Here is a 25368-nt window from a genome sequence, read left to right as displayed (position 1 = left end):
GAACGTCTTGCGACATTGAGACAACACTCTTTAGGTCGCACATAGTGATTCAACATGGCCGTGAATCTTAGGACACAGAAAGACTACTCAGCACATAGAGTTGACTGTTTACAGTTTAAACCGATCGGCAGAACAATATCTTCTAGCAAGAATGAGTTTGTAAGTAATACAATACTTGCCATTAAAATTGCTACACCACGAAGATGAGGTGCTACAGACGCGAAATTTAACCGAAAGGAAGAAGATGCTGTGATATGCAAATGATTAGCTTCTCAGAGCATTCGCACAACGTTGGCGTCGGTGGCGACACCTACAACGTACTGACATGAGGAAAGTTTCCAACCGATTTCTCATACACAAACAGCAGTTGACTGCCTTTGCTGGGGAAATGTTGTTGTGATGCCTCGTGTAAGGAGGAGAAATGCGTACCATCACGTTTCCGACTTTGATAAAGGTCGGATTGTAGCCTATCGCGATTGCTGTTTATCGTATCGCGACATTGCTGCTCGCGTTGCTCGAGATCCAACGACCGTTAGCAGAGAATCGGTCGGTTCAGGAGGGTAATACGGAACTCCGTGCTGGATCCCATTGGCATCGTATCACTAGCAGTAGAGATGACAGGCATACTATCCGCATGGCTGTAACGGATCGTGCAGCCAAGTCTCGATCCCTGAGTCTACAGACAGGGACGTTTGCAAGACAACAACCTTCTGCACGAACAGGTCGACAACGTTTGCAGCAGCACGGACTATCAGCTCGGACACCGTGGCTGCGGTTACCCTTGACGCTGCATCACAGACAGGAGCGCCTGCGATGGTGTACTCAGCGACGAACCTGGGTGCACGAATCGCAAAACGTCATTTTTTCGGGTGAATCCAGGTTCTGTTTACAGCATCATGATGGTCGCATCTGTGTTTGGCGACATCGTGGTGAACGCACATTGGAAGCGTGTATTCGTCATCGCCATACTGGCAGATCACCCAGCGTGATGGTATGGGCTGCCATTGGTTACACGTCTCGATCACCTCCTGTTCGCATTGACGGCACTTTGAACAGTGGACGTTACTTTTCAGATGTGTTACGACCCGTGGCTCTACCTTTCATTCGATCCCTGCGAAACCCTACATTTCAGGAGGATAATGCACGACCGCATGTTGCAGGTCCCGTACGGGCCTTTCTGGATACAGAAAATGTTCGACTGCTGCCCTGGCCAACACATTCTCCAGATCTCTCACCAACTGAAACGTCTGGTCAGTGGTGGCCGAGTAACTGGCTCGTCACAATACGCCAGTCTCTACTCTTGATGAACTGTTGTATCGTGTTGAAGCTGCACGGGCAGCTGTACCTGTACATGTCATCGAAGCTCTGTTTGACTCAATGCCCAGGCGTATCAAGGCTGTTATTGCGGTCAGAGGTGATTGTTCTGGGTACTGATTTCTCAGGATCTATGCACCCAAATTGCGTGAAAATATAATCTCGTGTCAGTTCTAGTATAATGTATTTGTCCAATGCATACCCGTTTATCATCTGCATTTCTTCTTGGTGTAGCAATTTTAATGGCGAGTAGTGTATAAAGTACAATAACAAATCCACATTAATTTTTGTAATTTATGCTGACATGAAATGTGTGTTGGACCCAGTAGCTGGTTTCAGTAGCAGCAGTGACTCTGGTTTACATTTAGATCACCTGCGTTTGCATAAAGCGTTCGGTATTGCTTATAACATACACTGCGACTGTGGTGAGGAATATTCCACGTTTAAATTGCACAGAGGCAGCTACTAACTGGCATAGTTCATTGATTAGCCCTATGCTCTCACTGAGATTGTAACTGCCTTCTTATTACGAAATAAAGGAAACTGTTTGAGGAAGGCTGTGTAAGAGACACAGACCACTGTCGTTTCACTGGTGTGTACGAAGGCGCAGCACATCCTGTTGCAGCGTGAAATACGGGCCACACTAAACAGTGACCGTGATATTCCACAGTATGAGCAAATTTTGCAGCCATTACCTGATCATGGACATTTTTCAACTGAAGACAACAGATGACGACTAAGAAATTAAATTAAATCCCGGTCGTCTTTCTGTTCTGCTTTCATATACACGAAAATATAGATCTTTTTCGAAGTATTGATGTGACACACCAAGAACTGTACTGTAACATTATTTATTTATTTATTTATTTATTTAACCCGATCATATTAGGGCCATCAGGCCCTCTCTTACATCGGACCAGTGTGCCACACATCTGAGTTACCTCATGACAATAGTTTAAATGAGAAAATTAGATTAATCTAGTGACAATATGAATAAAGAGTAGTGACTAAGACCTAATAAAGTAAATGCGGCAGTATTTTTACAACAGGTGCTATACATACAGATTATGATAAAATCAATAATAATAACAGTAGAAATAGTCAAATAATAATGATAAACATGACTAAGACCTAATAAAGTAAATGCTGGCAGTATTTTACAACAGGTGCTATACATACAGATCATGATAAAAGCAATAATAATAACAGTAAAAAATAAAATAATTATGATAAACATGAGAAACATTGGCAATAGTAATGAAGACTTGTGCAGATGTACATTAATATCTTGCTTGTGTAAAGTAGATGTTTACTAGTGTAGCGAGTTTTGGGGAAGGGAGATTTAAGGAGAGGGAAAGAGGGAAGTAATGAGGTGAAGTGCATTCATGTACAGAGGAAGGCATTACTGTTGCTTAAGTAGATACGCCATTAACTGTTTTTTGAAGCCGGACATGTTTTTAAGTTCTCTAACATAACGAGGGAGGTTATTCCATAGTCGGGTTCCTGCTACTGTAAAAGACTTGGAGAAGGTGACTGAGCGATGCAGTGGAACAGAGAGGATTTTATTATAATGGGAACGTGTGTTTCTGTCATGTTGTTCCGACATGAGCGTTAGGGACGAGGAGAGATATGAAGGACAGTGTACATTTATATGGCAGTAGATGACACAGCGTGTATGGAAACCTCTGCGTTTGTCTGCACGCAGCCAGGACAATTTTGCATATGCTGGTGAAATGTGATCAAAAAGTCGAACGTCACAGATATATCGGACGCAGGCATTCATGACCAGTTCTAGACGTCGCGAATTTTCCTGAGAGAGGCCTTGTAGGATAATATCACTGTAGTCAATGATTGGGAGTAAAAGCGTTTGTACTAATTTCTTTTTCAGATCGAAAGGGAAGAGTTTTTTATATTTTTGTAGGACATGAAGGGATGCTGATGCTTTTTTGCACACTGCAGTTATGTGCTCTGTCCAATTTAGATTTTCATCTATTATAACTCCCAAACTCTTTGCTGAGGGAGAGAAGTTAATATTTGTTCCATTTAGGATAAGAGATGGTACGGATTCCCGATGTTTTGGGCTAATGAGCTTAGAGTGACCAACAAGTACCGCTTGGGTTTTAGATGGGTTTAGTTTTAGACCTATGTCCTGTGCCCATTTTGACAATGCATCGAGGTCAGTATTGAAATTTTCAATAGCTTTCTTGAGATTGCTTGGTTTCGCACTTAGATACAACTGAAGGTCATCAGCATACATATGATATTTGCAATAGGTCAGAACCGATGACACATCATTGACATACAGAGAGAAGAGTATAGGACCTAATACTGAGCCTTGGGGAACGCCTGACACTACCTGCCGCCATTGTGATTTTATATTCCCAGGCAGGACGCGTTGCTGACAAGACTTCATGTATGAGCGAAACCATTCCACTGCACTTGGTGAGAAATTTAAACCGCTAAGTTTGGCTAGTAAGATGTCGAAGTCGACAGTATCAAATGCTTTGCTGAAATCTAAGAAGCAAATGATAATCGCTTCTTAGTCTCTGATTTATCAATTCACTAAAATTCGTGAGCTGCTTTCTTGAAATGCGCGCATCTTACCTAAGTTCAAATGAATTCAAAATGATAAGAACATATTTTTCCAACGATCGAGACTTTCATGTAGTCAACCAGAAGAGAGTTCTCCTTACAAGTATGCGAACAATTAATCGTTTCTGCTGGGAGATCACTTGTCGACAGTCGACAAGTTATTAAAAGGTGAAAGAACAACAGAAGCCGCGTGCGAAAGAGCTTGCGATATGTGGAATGTATTCACGTGAAAAACACTTGGAGAATATTCCGATTTTGAAAACTGACCTGCAACTCCTTGTCCACATGTTCGAAAACTCTCACGGACTCTCTTTTAACTCATATGATTTGGATGCAGCATACTATATAACTCTACCTAGCTTGACATGGGATGCTCTGCTTCCAGATATTAAAACCGAATTGCAGCTACTTACAGACATCAACACCAAGTCCAGTTTGTTGAGCGTGGCAACAGAGCCAAAATTTTCCAATATTCTTGAAGACATGCAGTAGCAACAACACATTCACTGTCAGTTATAATGACAAAATTACAGTGTTCACCTTTATACAAATAGCATATACATTCGGACGATATTGCATCAACGTTCGGTTTTTTCAGTTGGTCTTACGAAGTATATTGTTCAGAAATAACATGACAAGCAAGTAAATGAAAAAGACCAAGAGAAACTAAAGATAATAGCTGAATATCATCGTGGTTGGTCAGGGACTCCGAAATCGCGTAAGGAATTTAAGCCTTATCGAAGAACGGGTGAAGAGTAAAATTTTTTTCCTATAGTCCGATTAAAATTACTTGATATTTGACATTTCATGCTCTGTAGTTTGTTTTCTCTAACTAAAAGGTTCAATGTCGCATCCGAACCGTTCATCGTTGTCAAACTACCACATCAATGGCTCAGTTCGCTTGCAATTCCTTGTCCGGCGGTCTTTCTAATGTGTTGACATCCAAAGTCATGGGTCTGGCACTTTTATTTCGCATTTCATTAGACATGATAACTGCTTCAAGAAAACACACACACACACACACACACACACACACACACGATGCTAATGAAATACGCACCTTTCATACACGCACTAATCGAACGCTACTGGATATTTTCGCAAGAAAACGTGGTTCAGCATCAGATGTACGGTTATCATTATTCCAGACATCCGTTTACATTAACTGAACTTAGCACGACACTGCGTGAAGCCGAATATTTGAACTATGCAAGTCGTTGCTATGACTGGAACACCAAGTCGTAATTACGAAGTGTATAACTCTGTGTTGTAGCATAGCGCAATGGTTAGAGAAATATTTCAGGTGTTATAGTAATTCGTTCGAATCTCGTCAGATGTAGCTGAACTTTTTTTTTAAATTCATAAATCTAATCAAATAATTTGAATAATATTTTTATTCAGTTAATTGGCTTATAAGTAATTTTTTATATCTTATTCTTTGCCACGTAGTTTTCAGCATCGTACTCAGTTTGTCTGCTGTTACTTTTGTTACTATCATTCTTCTTTCGTTTGGAATATACTATTGTCGCCTATAGTATCTAACCAATTACCAACGAGAACTACTCATCGATTGGTGATGTGACATCTCGTGTAGTTCGGGTGAGGACTGTTTCAGGTAAATAATGATAACTAGAAGCCGGCTGCTGTGGCCGAGCGGTTCTACGCGCTTCAGTCCGGAAGCGCGCTGGTGCTACGGTCGCAGGTTCGAATCCTGCCTCGGGCATGGATGTGTGTGGTGCCCTTAGGTTAGTTAGGTTTAAGTAGTTCTAAGTCTAGCGGACTAATGACTTCAGATGTTAAGTCCCATAGTACTCAGAGCCGTTTGAACCATTTGATAACCAGAAAATACAGTTTGTTTTTCGCAGTGAAACTGAATTTCTTCTCTGTCTAGAGTTTGCTCGTGGACGTAAGCTTTAATCACCGTGAACAAAGCGATCGTGATTGTAGTTCTGCCGCAGAGTGTTCACCGTCGTTTTCCACCGCCGGTTTCTGGGATACATTGCACACACGGGGTTGTGATTAGGTTATGACAAGAGTTAAGTTCAGAGCTACAAACCGCGTCGTCTGCGCAGTTCACTCATTGGTCACTTAAATCAGACAGAGCATCTCGCACTTCATTCATACCAAGCGGGCGGTAGGCGGTAGGCGGTAGCCGATGGGGCAACACAGATGCATCAATTGACACAGGTCCACTATCAAGTAATTTTAATCAGACTATAGTGATGAAGTGTAATCTGAAGTTTAAGCGAACAGATATGAAGAAAAAACGCACAATGGAGTGGAATATCGAAGTACTGACGAATGGTGATACACGTCCAAAGTTCTCTGAGCCTGTATACTTAGTTTAAGCATGAATGGTCACTTCTCAAATGGTAGTCACAAACGGTATATGGAGTGTCCGAAGGAAAGACACCTTATTTGAGCCAGAAGCCATACAAGACATTTCTCAAAGATTATAATGGCATTAGCCGAATTTTTGCACTGAAGTGAATCAATGGTGCCAGTTCAAAATTCGTCCAAAACCAGGATTCGAAACCGGATGTCCCGCCTTAATCGCCACGTTCATACTTTCTTTTTCTGAAAACAAAATATCCATGATATCATGGAAATTAGATTCTGCTATCTTTAGATTTGCACGCACGTGCTTTACCGCTTCTTTTCCAATTAACGTCGTAAATCTAACTAAAGCTGATCCAAGCACAAGCGTATCTTCTCCACACTATCCCTCGAGAACCATATATACGAAGCAATACGACCAAGAAACGGTAATGTTCATATAGCCTGATATCTCAGAATGTCCACACCCGCTGACCATCTTAACCACTAACTTGTCTGGTGAACGTAAGATTTAGCATGCTAACAAAATTGTCCCGATAACGGGGTAACGGCGAGACGCCCCAGAGTGCAATAAGCACGTACTGCCGAAATGTAAAAAAGTCTTCCCCCAACAGCATCAGCAAAATTTACAAAATGAGCAGTTAACCACATCACGTAAGTGGTCTTCAACTTCGGAAAGAAAGGTGAATCCTGCCGCTGGGTGATTTCGCTGTTTTAAGCAGTGACAGATGTCCTGGTGAGGAAAGGAAGTTCATTCCACTGCTCCAGATGACTGTTGCATGCAAATCTGTGCGGAAGTCCGTCTTGGAAGCCAAAACGAGAAACTGTGAATCGAAATGCGTCATGGGATGAACTTGGACATCATGTAGACGACGAAGCATTAGAAACCACTACAACTAGCAGTTCGTTGTTTACCTAGTGTGTTCTGACTTTCATGAGTGGTTATTCGTCATGGAATCGCCTTTTGTGTTAATTTAAGCGGTTCCGTCCGCTTCGTTGTCAACATGACGTACAAACTGATCGCTGAGGTATTGTTAGTGTTTCTTTAGACAGATTCATCAGTAATGTGCAGCCAGGTTCCTCGATATTCATGATTAGTTAGGAGAAGCGTTTGGTGTTGCTTCAGATCAGTTTCACACCACATATTTTGACTGAGCTTTATGTTTTCTTTATGAAAACCATGAACCCTTTCCAAAGAAACCGGTTTTTGCTTAAACACCGCAATAATGTTTCTTACCTTAGTAGGAATGGGTCAATTAGAATTATCCTACTTGCCAATGCTTTATGCTGAATATACCAATACTTTGATTTTCAACTTCCCACCGTAAGTAGATAATCAGTTCCTTAGGGATGTGTTGCTTAAATTTTGTGATGTAAGGGCATTCACAGGGAGCTCTGATAGTCAATACCGCCTCAATTTTGTAATGGTTTATGTTCCGTCGAGATGTACATTAAACAAAACATTTGTGATTATCGGGTCCATGGTACTTATAGTCGTCAGATAGGAACATGCTTCTTATGTAATGAGAGTGGTCACCAACGTCTCAATTGTCTGCAGCGCGCTTTAGGTCTCAAAAATTCTCTTCATCAGAAACATTAATAAAAAGTAGCACATCTCGTTTCGCCTGGTGCTCATTAATCCGCAACCAGACCTATATTCCGGATTCTGCGCCGTCTACTCCCCACGCGGAAACTCAGGTGCTGCACCATAAGCGACGTGGTACCCAAGATGCAGAAGTTTCCGATGTGGAATTCCCCGTCTTATCCTCCCCCGCATCAAACATCTATTTGGTGATACAAACTGCGTAGTAGCCTCCTGGTCTCCTGAGGAAACTAAAGGGGTGGTGGATTCGTCGTTCGTTCGGCCTCTGTCATGGGTCTTAGAGAGTCAAATGTAATTGTGACATGAAGTCACGCAGGAAGAATGCAACCATACTGCAAATTAATATGAGTGCTTCAAAACTACTGAATTGGTCGCTGAATGAAAAGCCCCCGAAACGTGCCAAATAAAGTCATTGGTTTTTTAACTAGTGACATTTCATTCAGCGATCAATTCAGCAATTTTGCAGCAATCATAGTAACTTATGGAGCCACTTCAGGGATCTTGTGTGTCTAATCCGTCCCCCTCGGCATCCCTCCCCCACTCCCCAAACATCGAAGTTTGACGAACAGCGACGCCGCCCCCCCTCCCCCTTTCCTGTATCCATGTCAACCGACATCGAAAACGCTTCAGTTACTCAATCTACAGATCTTCTGCCATTGAATCTTGTAGTTCAAGAGTCGTCTAGGCTGTATCAGCCTTGTCGTCTGCTGAGTCTCTTGTTCCAAAGTATCTGTCATGTCCGATGATGCCCCTGAGGAGCGCATTACTTTTCCTGGTCCAGTATGGGCAAATTCAGATCTTGTGCTGGATCCCTCTACTCTTCTGGCCGCTGGAGCGATTTTATCTAATGGCCGGCATACGCAGTGTGTTCAAGATTATCACGCTGTATCGTACAAGAAATCACCACTTAAGAGTTCTGCAGGGCTCGTCTATGAAATAGATTGATGGTTGGACTGTGGCGTAGATGGACTTCACTTTTGTCCCACATTGGTAAATGACTCAGGCATACATCCTTGTTAATTTGTATGTCAGTTCCACTCAGTCTGAGTTATTTCTCACTGTTCTCCGTCAGTTTTTGATAAATGTTGTCCAGATGTTATTTTATTACAGGAAGTACTGCTTTGCACTTTTTATCTCACCTGATTTCAGACAATTTTTAACGGAGCGCTTGAAGAATCTACGGATAATGCTCTATTTTATCGTCACTGACATACGAGAATAAGTTCCCGATTCTGGTCGCGGGATTAGTTGTCGCCATTTTAACGCTAACCTGGTTCTGCTTAATGCACCGCCTGGCAAGGATCAAACAGTGGCACTTTCGAAATTTTACAGAGAGAAGCTCCCTTATCTTTTGCGTAAGAATCCCCGGAACCTTCTGGTAGGTGGTGATCTCAACGTGGTGTTGCTCCCGATTGATCACCACTTAAGAGTTCTGCAGGGCGTGGGGTTTGTCCCCCTCCCTCAGGCTCGTCTATTATCTTAATTTTGATAGTGATCTTAATGAATTGGTTCGAGCGATGTATCTGAGGGATGCTTTTGAAACTAACTTCACGACGCTAGTGACATTCACTTTCTCTCTCTCTCTCTCTCTCTCTCTCTCTTTCTCTCCCTCCCCCCCCCCCTCCCCTCTCTCTCTCTCTCTCTCTCTCTCTCTTTCTCACTTTTTTTTTTTACTGCAATGTCTATTAGAAGACCTGACATGTTGTTATTTGTCCATAGTCTTGCGGCTTCAAATTCTGGAATTCTGGCAGTCGACGCCATACCCGCGCCTTTCACTGATCAATACGCTGTTGCAGCGTTTATCAACCTCACAAACCTTGACATATTGTCCTGCTCAGTGTATATTAAACGTTTGCCATTTTGTTGATGCTGTGATTGGTTCTGGTTGGGAGTTCTGCTTCCGCTTAGTAAAGCATTGCCCATACCTACTGGTATGGGAGTCTGAGTATGCAACGCCGTGAATTTGGAAAACGCTGATATGTTACTGGGGTGTAAGGGTGAGAGTCTTTCGGACCACGTATGTGTTTCAGTATACTGCTCTTCGTGTATTACATACACAAGCAGGTGATGCCCCTCTGAGGATCGCTGACTTTCACCGGATCAAGGCTAAATTCGTACTGATTAAGAAGCAACAGAGGGAACGGTTGAGGGTTCCGTTCTCTCGTTAATAAGAAACTGACATGCTTGTATCACCGTCTTCGTCATCACACTCGGCGTCGTCATTCTCTTATTAAAATGTTTTGGAACATTGTCCCAGGAAACAGCGACGAAATAGTACTATAATTATTTAGTTAATACAGTCGTGATCCGATATAAGTTGATGCATTTTATTTGGAAATGAGCGGTTTAAATCTACTACAGACGTGACCATCGGACCTACATCATTAGTGGTAGTAATAATCCCTAACGTGGAGCAGGCCCATCCGTGCTCGCGCTCCGAACACTCTCTTACTGCCTCCCTATTGCAGGCAATGGCCGTCAGTTGAGTATTCAAGGTATTGTTACTGAAGCTGTACATCAGTACTATGCACAGTTTTATGCACTGGATGACACCGTGGACCCTCCTTCCGATTCTAGCTTTTCGGCCCTCAGTGTGATGGTTTTTGTTATTATGCCGTGAGGCTAGGGCCTCCCGTCGGGTAGACCGTTCGCCTGGTATAAATCTTTCGAGTTGACGCCACTTCGGCGACTTACGTCTCGATGAGAATAAAATGATGATGATACGGACAACACAACACCCAGTCCCTGAGCGGAAAAAATCTCCGACCCAGCGGGGAAACGAACCCGGGCCGTTCATAAGTATGATGGTTATATCTGACTAGTGTGTTGAGATTGCAGAGGATTTTCTAGAGAAGGAACTGTTTGATTTTATTGCTGACACCCCCTCCCACAAATCTCGGACAGCCTTCAGTAAGGAATTTTGTTTACATTTTCGGCATCTCTTGGGTTCTACTTTTAGTTCTATTCCAAACGAGATATTTACTAGTGAGAGCAGTGCCCGTAAGCTTCAAGTTGGGGAAACTTGTCTCATTATGAAATGTCATGGCCATTTAAGAGCGGCTGATTTGTGTACTCTCACGTTACTTTGATTACAATGCTGTTGCACGGGTTTTTTTACAATAGATTGTCCTTATTCGCGTGATTGGTAAACATCAATGTTGCCTCCCTGGATGCACAATTTGGACTCCAGAGGCTTTAAGTAAGGATGTGGTTTCGGTGACGGCTGTTACAACCGTTCATTGGGTCTTTGCCCTCTACATCGATTGTTGAAGTTTGTTTTCTCTACCTGTCTTTTCTTATAAATTGTACAAGAACGCTGCAGCGTCAGAGGTGGTGAGTGGGGGCTGACACCGTCGGTTGTTCTCCGTCGGAGAGTGTCCCAGGGCAGTTCGCTCACTGTCTTGGTTTCTCTTGCCTCTCGAACCATTGTTGTGGCTAGTTGCTCTTCAGCAGTCAGGTTTATAGCTCTCAGCGTAGTACCTCAAAGTTCGGGGGTATGCTGATAACGTGTTGGTCCTCCATCGTAGAAATGTGTAACTCCCTTTGATAAAAGTTATAACTGATGTTATTTTGTCGTACTCTAAGTGCGCGCTTAAATGAAGGCCCAAATTTCTCACCCAACACAGAGGACGCTGTGTTTTCTTGGATACGTTCTGTGGATCGACATAGTTCTTTATAAATTATTGTTGATTGTTGCCCACAGTGTACCTACTTTCTATGCAAGGCATATTATCTCGCGCTTCTCTCTCCCCTTCCGAAAATGGTAGTGAAGCAATTGCGGCAACTATCTTGTCGATTTATGTGAAAAGGTCATGTATATAAACTATATTACGAAGTTTTAATGTCTCCCTCGCTTGATTCACTCAAGGAGCCTGTGCTGTATGTTCGACACGTTACCCGTGAATTGCACATTATCACATAACGATTGTTCACTCTTCTACGGCCAGTAACTCATGCTTCGCCTGTTGCCGTAGGTCGCATTCATTTCACATTGCATAATGTTCGAGAATGAAGTGAGCTTGCAGGGACGGGGTGATCTGCCGCAATCACGCTGAAATGTTATCGGTGTGGTTTCGTTGGATGGTTGCATGGACCAACGTCAGTCTCAAGATTAACACGATGGTAGTGGCTTACACTTGGTACAGATGTGGTAATGGATGTCTGCACCGAATTGCACTATACGGCTACATGTTGTCGCGCCATTGATTTTCCTGCAGTGGTCATCTGGAAAAATGGCTGCTGCTGCTGGTGCCCAATCAAATTGCATCCTTTAGCAGGACTTCTGTCACTGCTTACACCACCGACATTATCATGCGGCCGGATTCCTCCTTGTTTACGAACTTGAAGACTGATCCCCTGCTGTGGTTAATTGCTCATTCTGTACAGTTTGTTGTTGATAGCTTGGGGGCGCGTTAGTGGGGGAGGGGCGAGGATGACTTTTTGATATACCAGCCGTACATCGTTACCGCATATTGGGACGCCTCGCAGTTGCCCCATTGTCGGAAAAGTTTTGCTTTTTAATTTTTTACTTTTTTAAATTTTTTGTGTCATCAGTCTTTTAACTGGTTTGAAGCGGTTCCTTTGTTGTACGAACCTCTTCATCTCAGAATATCGCTTGCAACCTACGACCTCAATTATTTGGTGGATGTATTCCAGTCTCTGTCTTCTCCTTCAGCTTTTACACATTCCAGCTCGATCTACGTTTCCCCACAGTCCATGTTTCACTGCCATGGTATGCTGTGCTCCAAACGTAGTCTGAGAAATTTCTTCCTCAAATGAAGACCAGTGTGTGATATTAGTAGATTCTCTTGGCCAGGAATGCCCTTTCTGCCAGTGCTAGTCTGCTTTTGATGTCTTCCTTGCTCCGTCAATCAAATGTTATTTTGATGCCTAGGTAACACAATTCCTTAGCTTCATACATCTCGTGACCATCAGTCCTGATAAGTTTCTGGCTGCTCTCATTTCTGCTACTTCTCATTACTTTCACCTTCCTTCGACTTACTCTCAATTTATATTCTGTACTCATTAGACTGTTAATTCCATTCAGCATATAACGTAATTCTTCTTCACTTTCACTCAGGTTAGCAATGTCATCAACGAATCATATCACTGATATACATATACCTCGTATTTCAATCAAATTCCTGAACCTGTACATATTGTGCAGTAGGGGTGAAAGACTACATTTTTTTCTCACACCTTTATTAATCCGAGCACTTCGTTCTTGGTCATTCACACTTATCATGCCCACTTGTATCTTGTATTTATTATATATGACCCATCTCTCCCTATAGCTTACCCCTATTTTTCTCATAATTTCGAACATCTTGCACGACTTTACATTGTCGAACGGTTTTTGTAGGTCGACAAATCCTATGAACGTCACTTGATATTTCCTTAGTCTTGCTTCCGTTGTCAAGCGCAATGTCAGAATTCCCTCTCTGGTGCTTTTACCTTTCCTAAAGTCAAACTGATCGTCATCTAACAGTCCCGAATTTTATTTTCCATTCTTCTGTATATTATTCTTGTCGGCAATTAAGGTACATGAGCTGTTAAGAAAATTGTACGATAATTCTCTCACTTTTCAGCTCTTCCAGTCTTCGCAAGTCACCTAGTATGTCACCAGACTCATACATTCTACACGCCACCGTGAATAGTCGTTTTGTTGTTTCTTCTCCCAATGATTTGAGAAATTCTGATGGAATGTTATCTATCCCTTCTACCTTATTTGATCTTATGTCCTCCAAAGCTCTCTTACATTCTAATTCTAATACTGGATCACCTATCTCTTCTAAATCGATTCCTGTTTTTTCTTCTATCACGTCAGACAAATCCTCCCCCTCATAGAGGCCTTCAATGTACTCTTCCTGTCTATAAACTCTCTTCTCTGCATTTAACAGTGGAGTTCCCATTGCACTCTTAATATTATCACCCTTGCTTTTAATTTCACCGAAGGTTGTTTTGACTTTCCTAAAATATCAGTCTGTTTTTCCGACAGTAATTTCTTTTTCGTTTTATTAACATTTTTCATGCAGCAATTTCGACTTAGCTTACCTGCACTTCATATTTATTTCATTCCTCAGCGACTTGTATTTCGGTATTCCCGAATTTCTCTGAAAATTTTTGTACTTCCTTCTTTCATCGATGAGCTTAAGCATTTCTTCAGTTACCCATGGTTTCTTCGCAGTCATCGTTTTTGTACCTCTGTTTTCCATTCCAACTTTTGTGATCGCCCGTTTTAGAGATGTACATTCTTCTTCAACTATTTCTCCAATTGAGCTGTTCCCTTTTGCTGTATCTATAGCCTTCGAGAACTTCAAGCGGGTATGGCATGCTAAATATGAAGTTCTCCAGAAATATTGTTGGTTAGATGGTTAGTAGGTTGCCTCTCAACTGACAGAGATGTCGGGGTATATGGCCATTGACTTTTCTAGTTTTTGTCTTTGGCTCGCTGTTCCGCTGACTGTGTTCTCATTACAGGCAGACGGTAAATGAAAACTTGTTTAGGCACATGTTTTGTCCTTTCTCTGTTTGTTGTTGCACTTTTGAATTTAACAAAAGAAGAAGGAAAAACGTGGTTTGCGTTGAATTCCTGTCGTACGTGAATAGCTGCATCGAGACTTGCTCTTTCTTTAATTTTTTTTTTATTTATTTGTATTTCTTTCACCACTGGCCATATTGCTTCGTATATATGGCTTTTGAGGGATATTGCGGTGAATGAACGCGTGTGTTTGCATGAGCTTTAGTTGGATATCCGTGGTCATTTGTGAAAGAAAAACGGCAAAACGCGTGCCCGGAAACAGAGCGGTCGGGAAAAAGAGAACAGTAAAGCACTTGCCTGCAAAAAAGAGAGACTGCAGGATCGAATTTCGATGATACTATGAATGTTTCTGTCTTCAGAGAAAAAAAAAGTGGCAAATCATGAAATCCTGGTTCGTGCCCTGGTCTCACAAGAATTTTCACGTGTTACCATTCATTCATTTCAATGCAAAAATTCTACTAATGTCCTTAAAATCTTTGAGTAATGTATTGTATCCTCCCTGGATCAGATATATTTATAATTAATTTGTGACCACCCTCTGAGAACTGGCCATTCATTCTTAACTTAAGTATTCTAATGTATACCGCCTCAGTGAACTTTGAACGTAAATCACCATTCCTCAGTACTTCGATATTCCACTTAATGGTACGTTTATTCTTAATTATTATTCTTTTAAACTTTAGACTACACGACATCACTAGCAAAATAGATTAAGTCAGTACCTTTTCCTGATTAAGGCTTAAAATCCAGTATCCGATTTGGAATCTCTGCCCTACCAAGATGTTATTCGGCTGGTATCTTGATGTTCCTCCTGGTCCATTTCTACGTCCTTCCCACGTGATTTTGGATAACATAATTCCTATCACTAGCTGAAAAGTATAACATATCTCATGGTATTTTTCAGTTTACTCGTATCTACGGCCAAGCCTGTATTCTCTCGTAACTGTAGCTACTATTCCTTTCTCTAATATAGCGTTCCGCAGTACTAAACTACCAAACAAGTTTCTTCAGTTTTCTCCCTATATCACCGTATTGTACTTATTGTTTCGGCTTACATACTGTGCATTAACTACTGTAGTGGTAATTGGTTTGGTTTCATTTCTCATGAGAATAATCCAGTAGGCTGAACTGGTCAAAGTTATCCACTTTCAGTCCTTACTTTTTATCCTCAATAAATGGTGAAGTCGACACAAGGTTTTGTCATGACTTCATCGAAAAATGTCTCATAATTCATAGTCGTGGCTTTATTGATTTTTATGTCTGCTGGCAGTTCAAAATGGTTCAAATGGCTCTGAGCACTATGGGACTCAACTGCTGTGGTCATAAGTCCCCTAGAACTTAGAACTACTTAAACCTAACTAACCTAAGGACAGCACACAACACCCAGCCATCACGAGGCAGAGAAAATCCCCGACCCCGCCGGGAATCGAACCCGGGAACCCGGGCGTGGGAAGCGAGAACGCTACCGCACGACCACGAGATGCGGGCCTCTGCTGCCAGTCTAAAGACTCATTCGGAGCAGTCAATTATCATGACAGTTATTGCCTAATCGTATATTTAGTTGCAAGCTAAATTGTTGCATGTGGAGAATGACGGTAGTGAGTCATTTTAGGAGAATATGAACCTCATTGTTGGTCTGTAGTAAACTAGGAGTGAGAAAAATTACCCTATTGATGGGGCTAAAATTTAACGTGAAGTCCACAGCGAATGGCGTGAGCTGGAGGCGAATACGACTTAAAGAAACGTTAGTGTGTGAGATGTGTAGATACTAGCGAAGGCGTTGAACATCTTATGAGCAAGGAGTTTGCATAATGAATTTATTACCTAAGAGTGTGCGGACTGACGAAACGAACTTGCATCCAGTAAATTTGCTGCTGCATTGTACAGATTTTCATTGTAAATCCTTTTCTGATTGCGCTGAAGTACAGACTATTTCAGTGTTATTAAGACGACCACAGTCTGATAAATATAGTCGCGACAATAACTGCTGTGAAAGCTGTTACCATCTGACGGGTAGGATGACCCTAGCAACCCCAGCGACGAGAAAACCAGCATTAAGAATGTTTGTTTTTCATTGGTGTTCTACTTAATAAACGTAACAGTTATTATTCTTTTGCATTCCAAGCATTAGTTAATTATCAAGAGACATCAGTGATCACGAAATAAAAGCAACAGAATCTGGCTAACTGAGTGACATAAGGTGCAACTTAATCATGAAGAAATATTTTCGAATATGTGTATAATTACAGTTTAAACCGATGAAAGCAATATAAACACATATTTCATGCGCTAGACGTATATTTTTGTTGTTTTCTGTTATTATGATACAGACTTTCTTTGATACTTATCAATTTTATATGAATTCAACGTCTCGCACATTCTTGTACTTCACTCGACGTTCTTAAACACGAGTATTTTTTTGAAAATGTAGTTACTTTCCTTTATTGCCGGCTGTGGCTGAGAAATGGTAAGAAATATGGAACTGGTTTTTCCTGTCTTCGGAAGAAGTTTTCTTTTTATTGTTCTTTCGAATGGGCCAGCTAATGACAACGATATTGAACTTTTCAGCCTGGGGAGGGACTTGATGTTTGCCCTGTAATCCCGTATCCTCTGGCTAAGTTTCTTCTTTCTCTCCTTTGTCCGCAGGGCGCCGGTCATTTTACTGGGTGAACTGAAACCTGTCTTTCTTGACTTCCGTCAGCCATTGTGTCACGGTCATCCTGCTCTTCCAGTAGTTGAGAAGAGTCTTGTTTTGTCTATACTTGTGATATGTCCGCAGAAAGCGAGACGTCTCTTCCTGGCTACATCTGTGATTTTTCTGTATGATTGTGTAGCTTCTGGTTTGATTGTCTTCTGTACTCACCATCTGTTTTGACCGGTCCCAGAACTTTTCTCAGTATCTTCCTCTCCCGAATCTTTAGTTTATCTGTCAAACCTGTCTCTTGTTCAAAAAAAAAAAAAATGGCTCTGAGCACTATGGGACTCAACTGCTGAGGTCATTAGTCCCCTAGAACCTAGAACTAGTTAAACCTAACTAACCTAAGGACATCACAAACATCCATGCCCGAGGCAGGATTCGAACCTAAGACCGTAGCGGTCCTGCGGTTCCAGACTCTCTTGTTCAGATTCAAGCATTCCGAGGCATATAGGGCTTCAGGGAGGATAACAGTTTGGTAGCATTTGAGTTTGGAATTGCGAAATACGCATTTCTTACTATAGATGTTCTTGGTTAATCGATATGCTAATTGCAACTTATTAATCGGAGTTGTTAGTTTTATTACTTTTGATGTTTTAATGTCACATCTGTGTGGGTTTACCTTGAGGTTCAGTTCTGGTGGCTTAATTGGTACAATTTACTACGTTCCACATTCAGTGTTTTGACTGGAGGTGTGTTAAACATAATTTGACGTAGCTTAGTATTTGCAACGTCCTTCTGCAAAATGTAATATATTATGCTGCTTACCAATCATTTATGTGTTGTTAAAAGAAAACAACATTCTTCAGTAACAATCTGTACGTTACAAGAGGATCGTAAATAAACTTTTCTGCAATATAGCAGTTCATATCCGCCGGGGTGCTTAGGAAACTAAAGGAAGGTAAATGTGGTGTCAATATTTAGTTATTGTTAATTTTTTGGAGCTACATATGCAGCCCATTGTAAAAGCTACTACAAATCACTATAAACGCTATTATTCGTGCTCATCCTATACAACACTAAGAAGTGCTGCCTACTATCCGCTTGGAGCACTGAAGTCGCTGTGTGTAAGAAAACTAAGCAGTAGTTTCGTGACTGTACATGTTACACCCTTACGTTGTTCGGAACCAAATCACTAATGGAATTTAAACACACTCCTGGAAATGGAAAAAAGAACACATTGACACCGGTGTGTCAGACCCACCATACTTGCTCCGGACACTGCGAGAGGGCTGTACAAGCAATGATCACACGCACGGCACAGCGGACACACCAGGAACCGCGGTGTTGGCCGTCGAATGGCGCTAGCTGCGCAGCATTTGTGCACCGCCGCCGTCAGTGTCAGCCAGTTTGCCGTGGCATACGGAGCTCCATCGCAGTCTTTAACACTGGTAACATGCCGCGACAGCGTGGACGTGAACCGTATGTGCAGTTGACGGACTTTGAGCGAGGGCGTATAGTGGGCATGCGGGAGGCCGGGTGGACGTACCGCCGAATTGCTCAACACGTGGGGCGTGAGGTCTCCACAGTACATCGATGTTGTCGCCAGTGGTCGGCGGAAGGTGCACGTGCCCGTCGACCTGGGACCGGACCGCAGCGACGCACGGATCACGCCAAGACCATAGGATCCTACGCAGTGCCGTAGGCGACCGCACCGCCACTTCCCAGCAAATTAGGGACACTGTTGCACCTGGGGTATCGGCGAGGGCCATTCGCAACCGTCTCCATGAAGCTGGGCTACGGTCCCGCACACCGTTAGGCCGTCTTCCGCTCACGCCCCAACATCGTGCAGCCCGCCTCCTGTGGTGTCGCGACAGGCGTGAATGGAGGGACGAATGGAGACGTGTCGTCTTCAGCGATGAGAGTCGCTTGTGCCTTGGTGCCAATGATGGTCGTATGCGTGTTTGGCGCCGTGCAGGTGAGCGCCACAATCAGGACTGCATACGACCGAGGCACACAGGGCCAACACCCGGCATCATGGTGTGGGGAGCGATCTCCTACACTGGCCGTACACCACTGGTGATCGTCGAGGGGACACTGAATAGTGCACGGTACATCCAAACCGTCATCGAACCCATCGTTCTACCATTCCTAGACCGGCAAGGGAACTTGCTGTTCCAACAGGACAATGCACGTCCGCATGTATCCCGTGCCACCCAACGTGCTCTAGAAGGTGTAAGTCATCTACCCTGGCGAGCAAGTTCTCCGGATCTGTCCCCCATTGAGCATCTTTGGGACTGGATGAAGCGTCGTCTCACGCGGTCTGCACGTCCAGCACGAACGCTGGTCCAACTGAGGCGCCAGGTGGAAATGGCATGGCAAGCCGTTCCACAGGACTACATCCAGCATCTCTACGATCGTCTCCATGGGAGAATAGCAGCCTGCATTGCTGCGAAAAGTGGATATACACTGTACTAGTGCCGACATTGTGCATGCTCTGTTGCCTGTGTCTACGTGCCTGTGGTTCTGTCAGTGTGATCATGTGATGTATCTGACCCCAGGAATGCGTCAATAAAGTTTCCCCTTTCTGGGATAATGAATTCACGGTGTTCTTATTTCAATTTCCAGGAGTGTATTAGAGATTTCTACAAATTCTAAATAGAGCAACCACGTCTGCAGTGGAAAATTTATAGGTCAGTAAAAAAACTAACGCCCAACCAACGATGTGGACGGAGCAGTTGGCACGTGCCAAACACAAATACGCAGTCTATATTAGGATTTCTGAATCAGACCTCCCTTTTCTCATGTTTCGGAGACAACTAGTAAATATCGTATTTGTGGGAGAATGACGACGGTGAGCATAGCTCGTGAGAGTATTTGAATATTACCAACATAAATCTTAAAGAGAACGTCAAGAACAGCTGTGTGCAAACAGAGGACAAACGAAGCAGTGGTACGTACAGCGAAAGATAATTAGTATCAAGAAAGAACAGACTTGTAGCTTAAAGAGTGAAGTAAAGAATAACTGACGTAAAGCGAATTAACAGACATGGAGTGGTGTTGCAAGCTACCTGGAGTGCGCAGTTCCGTGTTACGCCAGCAGGGGCCGGGCCACAGCCACGAGACCAGTATAAGGGAGATGTTCCACCTGCCCAGGGGTAGATGGAAGAGGTCAGGCGCTGCGGTCGCTGCGGAAGCCACATCACACGGGTCGCCGCAGGCGGTGGCGGCGACGAAGAGGAGGGGGTGTGCCTCCACTCTGCAGTACCCTGTGCGTGTATATATATATGTGTGTGTGTGTGTGTGTGTACACGCTTCGCAGACAATGGGCAGACGTTCTGAGGGTGGCAGATGACGGAGGTACCAAGGAGCGCTTCAGATTACATGTAAAACAAGTCTTAAGTCGTTAACTAAATTAATTGTTATTAATTTTTGTTGTCCAGCAGCAGATTTAGTGTTTTGTATTATACACTGGTATATTATTGAAACTTTATGATTCATAACTCAGGTATCACACAAATACTCTAAGAAAAAAAAATAGAGTCGCACCACGAAAGGTGTGATGTACACGTACAGAGAAACATTTTGAACAGTTTGCATTCGCTGAAGTACCTCTGGATAACCAAACTGCACTCGGATGTTGGTAAGAACTAGGAGAAAAACAAAATAAGCATGTATCAGTGGAAAACGACCAGAGACATATAACCTTTCCTGTAACAAAATCTGAACAAACCGATTACTTGTAATTGAAACATTGTCAATTTTGATAACATCGAAGTTAAAAAAAATTATGAAATCACAAAGTAGTTGTTGTGGCTAAAAAACTTCACTGTTGCGTGTCTACAGCAGCAGTCTTCCGTCACTTCTGAAACACCTACTACAGAACATGGCAGCCACACGCAATTCACAAAATGCTATCACTAGCGTCAGAAACAGGTATTTACATTAAAATTATATATGACGTTTTACAAAACAGAAACTTTTTGTTGCCTAAGCAGTGGAAACAAGAACACCACAAGTCCTCATGCTCCCCTCCACTCCTCTAATTTATTCAGTATTTGAGTCAGTGACGTGCCACTACATATCCTCAAGGCCACCTCGCACAATTCGCAGATTACACGGAAGTATTTACCTCAGGGCATAACAAAGAACATAATACCATCTCCACCGTCAAATCAACAGAGCAGTCAAGTGGTGTAGGGTGAACAAAATCCCACTGAACACTGAGAAATATCTGGAATTTATTTTACGAAGAAGAGACCTATCTTAAGAAACATCTCCGTTAAAAATGTCGGATCCCCGTAGAAAATATACCTGAAATACATAGGAATAATACGCTGAGTGAGTTGCGCGAAACGGGTTGAATCTGACGAAAGCATTATACCCTTTCTTCGTCAGTAAAAATTTACCGCTGAAAAGAGAACTGCGCCACCATAACTGTATCACCACAAATCGGCATTACTACCATCACAGACGTTTGGGTATACCGCGAGAGCGGTAATCAACAACAAAACAAATGGTTCAAAAGCTCTGCGCAATATGGGACTTAACATCTCAGGTCATCAGTCCCCTAGAACTTAGAACTACTTAAACCTAATTAACCTAAGGACATCACATACATCCATGCCCGAGGCAGGATCCGAAGCTGCGACCGTAGCGGTCTCGCGGTTCCAGACTGAAGCGCCTAGAACCGCTCGGTCACAAGCGGCCGGCTGCAATCAACAAAATAAGAAAACGTACCTTAGAGCGAACATAAAATCAAGTTCTACGCAGGAGTTCACTAGCACTTCCACTAATCTGTAGTACAACTAATCTGTACACGAATAAATGAACATGCCACTACTGAAAACCATAATCAAACGAATAGTTCGGTGACTTAGCAGAAAATAATAGTCTTACGATCAACAAAATGAACAAATTTGCAAAATTCTTTTGACCTGAAACCTTAAGTTGAATAAACTTTTAATCTTTGCAAAAGAAATCTAAAGTGATGTATTACAAAACAGGAAACAAAATGACAGTGATTACAAGACGGCTAGAAGTGCAGCCCGGCCGTTATGGGATGAAACAGCTGTCTTTACTACAGCATTGGGCACAGTCTGTCTTATTAAATGCCCTTCTGCAACATATGAAAACTATTTAAGCACCATTGATGAGAAGAGTCATTCAGTTACTCAAAACAGATGACTTAGCTTTTAATTTGAAAGCTGTATGTCGAAAGGTTCGGGGTTAAGATGCGCACCTGTGCTTAATGGTTAAACAGATTAGAAAACAATGATGAGACTTACTTCAAACCAACCAGCCTCTTAATTTCAATCGGCAACCAAGTTGCGACTGGATCTCAGCCCGTCTCTTCTGATAATTTTATTTTGACTAAAGCCCTGGTGACAGTTGGCTGTTAATATTTTCAATGTTAAACTGATTGCCAGTCTTTAAGACCGCTCTGCAGGAATGTCTTAAAACATTACTTGTGAACACTCATTACAAAAGAACTCACTCGGCGGAACCACAATATCCAGCTAAAATACACCACTAACGATTCGGTCTCTCAAGCACAGAAACGAACAGCTTAATACAACAGGTTGTTATAACTAATGACTGAGAAATGCAATTACAATCAACCAAAGGATTCGGTTAACAGTTAAATCTAACAAGATCCCTCTTTTGTTTAACGGCAACCTGTGGCTTAGTATAATTGTTCCGGCTGTATTTACGACCAAGACCTGATTAGTTAGAACATTAATGATCGGGTACTAACCAGGAAGGAAGTGCAATATATGGTTAAAATGGCTCTGAGCACTATGGGACTTAACTTCTGAGGTCATCAGTCCCCTAGAACGTAGAACTACTTAAACCTAACCCACCTAAGGGCAGCACACACACACCTATGCTCGAGGCAGGATTCGAACCTGCGACCGTAACGGTTGCGCGGCTCCAGACTGTAGCGCCTAGAACCACTCGGCCACCCCGGCCGGCGAAAGGCAATATAATAGTGAGACAAATTTTTAAACGGCAACTGATGTCTTAGTACAACACTACAATCTATATTTAAGATGAAAGAGCCGACCGAGTAAGACTCTGAGGGTCTGGTACAGACCAGAAAATAAAAAATAATGAGGGCAGGTAGAAAATCACACAGACCACCACGAGGATTACAGAATGTTACGCCCCTTTATCAGGAAGCAGTTCCACGGATCCACGATGCGTCGCAGTGAGTGGCGCCGGTGAAAGTCAGGTAAAAGAGGGCAGTCGGGCCATGAGCGGTCGTCCGACACGAATGTTGCCAACCAACTGACGGGATGAAACTTCCTGAGAGATTAAAACTGTGTGCCGAACCGAGACTCGAACTCGGGACCTTTGCCTTTCGCGGGCAAGTGCTCCACCAACTGAGCTACCCAAGCACGACTCACGCCCCGTCCTCACAGCTTCACTTCTGCCAGTCTCTCATCTCCTAGCTCCAAACTTTGCAGAAGCTCTCCTGCGAACCTTGCAGAACCGACGGGATGTCGACCATCTGCTTGTAGTCGACGCTGTCTCCGGTGAAGTACTCCGGTTTCTTCGCTGTGCGCAGGTCCTCCTCGTGCAGCTTGTGGCTTCAGCCGCTCGGACCTCTTGACCATCTCTTGTCGAGACGCTACCGCCAATCCCCAGAGTTCGTGCCTCCCTCTCGGGCCAGCGAACCCCGTACATTTATCGGCTAGCAAGGACCTTCTAAGGACACAACCGACGGATACCAACTTTTCCTCATAGATACTGGCACTGGGACCCCAATACTACACCTGAGCCAGTGACGCCAGACAGAACAGCCTACTAATTCAATGGCGCCATGGCTCGCCCATGGCATCCCGTAACAAAATGCGTTGCAAACAGCAGTATCCGACATCCTAGAAGAGACGTAGTGAGTTGCAAAAAGCACCGCCTGTAAACAGTAACCTCAATAATCAACGGTAGAGGAGGTTACCTACAACCAAAGTCAGATATGTACAATTTGAGACAAATGCCGCTTCTTAAGACTCCTGACAGAAAAAGTCGAACCCTCAACATAAAAGCAACCAGCAACCAGTACGGTTGGAAACACAAGGGGAGAGATCTTACATTTCGATCTTACTGTATGGTAGAGGAGGTCCCAGAAACTACATGACAGACACATCCGTGGGTATGGAAACGGATCATGTCCTAACAAAATTCACAACACTTCCGACGTACCTGTGCTGAGGAGAAAAGTACTGAACAAAATGACCTAAACTGGTATGAAGATGTGGGCAGCTAAAGAAAAATTGACAGTCATGTTCGTGCTGCTCGAGGCAATTGCGACTGTAAGAGATCGGCAGGAACAAGATCATGACCCATACAGAAAGCCATAAACTATACTTCTGTGTACAGTGTACAATAAAGTGGGCCACCAACACATGCCCTGTAATATATACAACATAGACGACAGATGAACGAAAAAGCGATTAACGATTTATTCAACACGGTGTAAATAAAGGCCCAGTTTCGCTAGTAAGTTTCCTCGTTTGCTTTAGACAATGATTAAGCTTGGACTACCCAGTTGGACTTACAAAACTTCTAGACTCCTACAGATCGCTTGTAGAAGTCCGCAGCTCAACGTCTCGCGGTAAAGTTCTCGCTCCCAGAGTACGCTGTCCCGTGTTCGATTCCCGGCGGTGTCAGGGATTTTTACCTGCCTGGAGATGACTGGGTGTTTGTGTTGTCCTCATCATTTCATCATTCGTGAAATTGGCGAGATTGGTCTGAAAGTTTGGGAATTTTTATGGGCGTTAATAACCGCGCAGATGGGCGCCCCACAAACCACAAATCAATATCATCGTCGCCTGTAGAAAGAAACAACGAACAGATTCCCAACGATCAAACCTGAGAAATTTAAGGCTTCATAGTACTTCACTAATGACGTGATGTAAAACCTGGTCTCTACAGGCCCTTCTTGTTCGATCCTGCCCTCCTCCATCCAGCTCAAGTTTCATCCTGCGACTTTGATATCATTATTACCTAGGCGCTGCTTACGGATTAAATTTCTGTGAATGCTGTGCACCGTGCTCTGCCTGACAATGCCCTACAGACTCTGCTTTCGGACAAACTGTCGCTGGATTTTGCTCTGATCACCGCTCTCTGTATGTGAGTGTGCTGTGAGCTGGTGCAAGCAATCAATATGCACTGTACAGTCACGTTAATGTGATCACTTGTCAAAAGACTAAAGGACATTTTGCACCGTGGTCCACTGCGAGTCATGCAGGAGTCAGTGAAGATCTGGAAGCTACCTACAGGGATGCTTGGCTAGGCCGACTCCAGTGTCTTGGGGAGCTGTGTTAGGCTTTTCGGTTGAGG

The sequence above is a fragment of the Schistocerca nitens genome, chromosome 6, assembly GCF_023898315.1.
Source record: "Schistocerca nitens isolate TAMUIC-IGC-003100 chromosome 6, iqSchNite1.1, whole genome shotgun sequence".
Lineage (NCBI taxonomy): Eukaryota > Metazoa > Arthropoda > Insecta > Orthoptera > Acrididae > Schistocerca > Schistocerca nitens.
This window is presented reverse-complemented; position numbering follows the sequence as displayed.